We start from the raw sequence: 6,326 nt of genomic DNA on the forward strand, positions 1-6,326 counted from the left end.
TTATTTCTTATACTTAGGAGTCTTTTTAAGGAATATGGTACCTGCTCCAATATGTTAGAATGTTGAGCTACATTGTCTTCTAGGAGTTGCAGAGTTTCTGGTTCTAATTCCTAAGACTTTGATCCACTTTGAGTTGACTTTTGTGTAGGGTTAGAGAGAGAGAGATTTAATTTCATTCTTCTACATATGGGTATCCAGTTTTCCCAGCACCATTTGTTAAAAAGACTATATTTTATCCAACACTTTTTGGCACCTTTGTTGAATATCAGATGACTTTAACTATGTGGATTTGTCTCTGTGTCTTCTATTCCATTGGTCTTCGTGTCTGTTTTGGTGCCAATACCTTGCTGTTTTTATTACTATAGCTCATAGTATAATTTGAGGTCTGGTATTTTGATGTCTACAATATTCCTCTTCTTGCTCAGGATTGCTTTGGATATCCTGGGTCTCTTATTCCTCCAAATGAATTTTAGGACTGTTTTTTTTTCTAGACATGTGAAGATGTCATTGGTATTTTAATGGGGATTGCATTGATCTGCATAACACTTTCTCCATAGTTTTGCCATTTTGACAATATTAATTCTGCCTATCCAAGAACATAGGAGGTCTTTCCATCGTCTAAGGTATTTTTTAGTTTCTTTCTTCAGTTTTCTATAGTTTCCAGTACAGAGATCTTTGACCTCCTTGGTTAAATTTTTGTTTGTTGGTTTTTTGTTTTTGTGTTATTGTAAGTGAGATAGTTTTCCTGATTTTTTTTCCTCAGCAGATTCATAATATTGGAGTATAAAAAAGAAATTGATTTATGTATACTGATATGGTATCTTACAGATTTGCTAAATTTATCAGCTCTAGAAGTCTTCTGGTGGAGTTTTTTTTCTTCCAAATATAGGATCCTATCATGAGCAAATGGAGAAAATTTGCCATCTTTTCCTATTTATATCCTTTTAATTTTCTTCTCTTGCCTGATTGCTCTGGCTGTAGTTTGAAGAACTATGTTGAATAGGAATGGTGAGTGTGGACATTCTTTTCTTGTTCCTGATTTTAAAGGAAATGCTTTCAGTTTTTCACCAGTCAATATAATATTGGCCTTAAATTTATCATATATAGCCTTTACAATGCTGAGGTAAGCTCCTTCTATTCTACCTTCTCAAGCATTTTAAACATGAATGGGTGCTACACTTTGTTGAATCCTTTCCTGCACCCATTGAGATGATCACATGATTCTTATTTTAACTCTATTTATGTGATGAATTAAATTTGTTGATTTATTAGTGTTGAACTATCCTTGTACCCCTGGGATGAAACCCAATTGATCATACTGTACTATCTTCTAAATGTATCTACCATTTACCAATTTACCAGTATTTTTTAAAGGATTTTTGCATCTATGTTCATCAGGGACATTGATCTTTAGTTTTATTTTCTTGATGTATCTCTGTCTGGCTTTGGTGTCAGGATGATACTGGTTACATACAATGAACTTGACAGTGTTCACTTCCCTTTCATGGAATAATCTCAGGAATATTGTCATTAATCACATGGCAGAATTTTGCTTAGAATCCATCTGGACCTGAGCTTTTCTTTACTGGAAGGTTTTTAATTGCTCCTTCAATCTCATTGTTTGATATTGGTCTGTTTAAGTTTTGTGTAACCTCATTGTTTAATTTGGGTGGGTCATATATATCTAGAAATTTATCAGTGTATTCTAGATTTTCTAGTTTGTTGGAGTATAAATTTTCAAAATAGTTTTTAATGATCTTCTGTGTTTCAGAAGTATCTTTAGTGATAGCACCTTTCTCATCTCTAATTTTGTTAGTTTGGGTCTTTTGTCTTTCTTTTGGTTAACTTAACTAATGGTTGATCAACCTTATTTATCTTTTCAAAGAACCAACTCTTTGTTGCATTGGTCTTTTTTATATTTTTAATTCTGAAATTTCATTAATTTTGGCTCTGATCTTAATAATTTCCTGTCTTATATTGATTTTAGAATTAATTTGTTCTTTTGTAGGGCCTTGAGGTTTAATGTTAGATTTTTTATTTGGTTTCTTTCTATTTTTTTAATATGTGGACTCATTGCTGTAAACTCTCCTTTTATAACTGCCTTCATACTGTCCCACAGGATTTGATATGTTGTATCTCTTTTCATTTGTTTCTAAGAATTTTTCCCCCTGATTTCTTCTGTGATCCATTTCTCATTCAAAAATATATTATTTAATCCGAAGGTGTTAAAATGCTTTCAGATGGTTGTGAGGTGCTTGGATGGCATGCCTCAGGAAATCCTATCAGAGGGGTATATAGATACTTATATAAAAGTATATAAATGCTTTCTTTTTTAAATCTTGATGCAAGAAATTGTCTGTATTTTTTTTTTGTATTTTATAGGAGTTGCCTTCTGCCCTAAAATATGATCTATTTTAGAAAAATTCCAATGTGCTGCTGAGAAAAAAATTGTTGATAGATAACTTATTCTATAAATGTCTGTTAGATCCATTTGATTAATAGTGTTTTCTTTTATTCTGAAGAGTCTTTACTTAGTGTATGTCTGGATGATCTGTATATTGGTGAGAGAGTTGTGTTGAAATCACCCAGTGTTATGTATTGTCATCTATTTGATTCTTTATATTGGGAAGGTTTTTTTTTTTAAATGTATATAGGTGCATCAATGTTTGAAATATAAATGTTTATAATCATTACATATGTTGTTGATGAATGATTTTTCTTAACCAATATTAAGTGACCTTTGTCTCTTTTGATTAATTGTGGCTTGAAGTCTACTTTGTCTGAGAGTAGCTACTTCTGCTTGCTTTCAGTTTCCACTTGCATGTTGTGTGTGTGTGTGTGTGTATAATATATATATATATATTTTCCATCCTTTTACCTTCAGTCTGTGAATGTTTTTGCCTAGAAGGTAAGTCTCTAATAAACAGCACATGGTTGGGTATTGTTTTTAAATCTACCAATCTAAGCTTTTTGATCAGAGAGTTTAGACCACTTACATTTATTTTTCATATAGAGAAATTATTTTTATTTCCTCTCATTTTGATTTATTTCTAATGGTTAATTCAGATTTGATTCTCCTTTAATTAACTGTTATAGTATGATTCATCTCTATGCTAATTTTATTTTTGTTTTTAATTTTTTCTGCATGAAATTTTCATTGAGTAGGTTTTATAGTGCAGGCTTAGAGGTTATACGTCTTTTATTTTCTCCTTATTGTGCTAGGTTTTTATTTCATCTTCAGTTCTGAAGAATAGTTTTTCTAGAAATAGTGATCTTGATTTGCATCTGTTTTCTTTCATAGCTTAATATGTATTATTTCAAGTCTTCCTGGCTTTTAGTGTGTAGGCTGAGAAATCAGCTGAAGTTCAAACTGACTTACCTATCAATGTCACCTGCTATTTTTCTTACAAAATTTTTACAGTTCCAATTTTATTCTGTTTCTTTAGAATTTTAATTATAATGTATCTTGGAGAGGACCTTTTTATCTTGACTATTTGGGTTCTATATGTATCTTGCATTTCAATTTCTATTTCATTCCTAAGGTTTCAATAATTTTCAAATATTATTTCCTTGAAAAGAATGTTCATTCCTTTAGTTTTTATTTCAGTGCCTTTGTCTATGCCTATGATTCTCATATTTGGTCTCCTAATGTTATCTAATATTTCTTGAATAAAATGGTCATGATCTTTTAATATCTTTATTGCCCACTTTATTTTTAAGATAATATGCTTTGTTTTCAAGGTCTCAGTATTCGTCTTCAAAGTGGTCTAAGTGGTCTAATCTATTAGTGATGCTTTCTAATGCATCGCCAATAGATTAGATTTATTGATTCTTTTATTTCCAGGATTTCTGTTTGATTCGTTTTCATAATCTCTCTTTATTGAAGTGATCTTTCATTTTCTATGCTTTTTCCTCTAAATTTATTCCTTATAGCATCTTTTAGTTCATTGAACATTTTAACTATGAGCTGTTCTTTCTCTAACATTTCCTCCACTGTGGTGGCAATGCGATTAAATAATTGCATTGAAATGTTGTGGGCTATTTGTAGTGGTTTGTTCCCTTGCTTTTTTATAACATCTGTTAATCTTCTGGGATGATTATTGCTTCTACTATTATGCAAGGTACTGTTTTGTGAGTTTCTTTTTCTTCAGAGCCCTGACTGGGCAAATATCCAAGTATTGATATTCTTATTCAATTTTTGTCCCATGCTATTCCCAGTATTATCACTACTATGAGAGAAGACACTAAACCCTATTTACTACTACCATCACTTCTGCGCACAGTCATATACTAATCGCTTTTTGAAAAACAAAACTTGTTGAAATGTCCTCCACGTTTCCTCTAATTCAGGTATAAAATTGTAATAATGTTCCAGAATAGGTTGAAAATTTTGTTATTCAAGATAGTCAAATTATTATTATAAAGAGGCAGAAAGGGAGAGGAAAAAATGGGCAAAAGAAAATAAGAGAGAAGAATAATAATACAAACCAAGGTAAGAAGAAGAAAAAGATGGATAAGATGAAGGGGAAAGATTTGAGGCAGTGACAGGTAATTAAGTGCAAAAGTGGGGCAAAGAGGAGCAAGTGTCAACCTGAGCTGGGAAAAGAAAGATAAAATGATTTCAGTTAATGCTTTCAAACATTAGAAAAAATTCAATCAAATGAGTTGAGGTCACAGTATCAAATACAAGGGGAACAACTGTAGATTAAAAATAAAGAGGGGCTGGGGATGTGGCTCAAGCAGTAGCGTGCTCGCCTGGCATGCATCCCGGGTTCCATCCTCAGCACCACGTACAAACAAAGATGTTGTGTCCGCCGAAAACTAAAAAATAAACATTAAAAAAAAAATTCTCTCTCTCTCAAAAAAAAAAAAAAAGAAAAGAAAGAGTAATATATTTAAAATCAAAATTGATGTTATAGCTATTTCTTATAATCTATGTTAAAGTAGAAAAATTTCTTATTGAGACTTCCTGGTTTGGATTTCATCGTCATTTGGGACCTTTAGGAGATGTACACCACGCTTAATTTTCGGATCCTCTTAGAAGTGCTGTGGCACAGGAGCTACTTCTAAGATTGCAATGAATTTCTTACTAGCCAGTTCTTACTGGTCAGCCCAGGGGCCCTGAGTTCTCTTCTCAAAAGATGCTGTGCTATGTCTGCTGGCTATTTCTACTGGATATGGGAGCATAGGATTCAGAACTCAGGGTTGACCCATGGGCTGCTGTGGGATGCTGTGTACCTGCTGTTTTCCACAGGGCTTTCTTTAAAGTGACATTGGGCCTGGTGACTCTCTGCAAGTGTAGCACCTATGATGGCAGGCCCTCTGCAGGTGATGTGTTGTTCACAAACCTTCTCCATGACTGATGTAGATTGCCAGGGTACCATTCCTCTGACTCTGATAGCGTTTGGTGTCTGTGTGAGCTCCCACTGTCTGCATTGTGAATTGATGTTTCTTGCTTCCCTCCACTGGGTCTTCTCTGAAAAAGTGCTATCTAAGCACCTGGTAACTGCCTGTAACCATGTGGCTCATGGGTGTAGGCTCTCCCTGGGGCATCTGGGGAATATATATATAATCACAGGGATACTGTCCTTGGTAGAGGGAATTGTTTGATGAGACTGCTACTGCCTATGGTTGGTAATCCAAGGCCACTTCCTTCTGCTGACTGGAATAGAATTGACTATCTCACTTGCATCTGAGCTTTCACTGTCCAGGGCTGTGAATCTCACTCATCAGTTCCACACTGCTAGGATCTCCTGAGGTGGTGCTATCCAAGCACCTCATAGCCATCTGAAACCATGGAGCCTGAGCTGCAGGTCCTCTGTGGGCTATCTGTGGCACAAAAGCCTCCACCCTTGCTAGTGCAGATCACCAGTTTTTTACCAATCACTTTGATGGGAGTGGGATGTCAGCTGGCCTGTGTTTGTCTAAACTCCCCTAGAGGCTGTGTTGAGCCCCTGGGTCAGGGCTCATTCCCAAAGGTGATTAGCTCTAGGAGCCAGCTTTACCCCACTCCCCTCATCTGTGGTGAGGGGGAAAGGGTTTCAGTAACTTTCGTCTAGCAGCCATCCCTGTACAAATTCCTTCTGGACAGATTACTGAGACAACTCATTTTACAAGTATTCCATCTAGTTTTATTTGTTGCTGTCTGAAGGTGGGGAGAAACAATGTTGATTTAATTTCTCTAGGAAAGTTGACCAGATGTGGGGCTACAAAATGGCTGCCATACCCTGTACAACTTTCACTCCACAATTTGGGTCAAACTGCTTGATTTCCTTTACTATCTTTGCTGTTATGGCCGTGATTTAACTTGGTCTGCTTTTCTTACT

The sequence above is a fragment of the Callospermophilus lateralis genome, chromosome 9 (assembly GCF_048772815.1).
Source record: "Callospermophilus lateralis isolate mCalLat2 chromosome 9, mCalLat2.hap1, whole genome shotgun sequence".
NCBI classification, from domain to species: Eukaryota; Metazoa; Chordata; class Mammalia; order Rodentia; family Sciuridae; genus Callospermophilus; species Callospermophilus lateralis.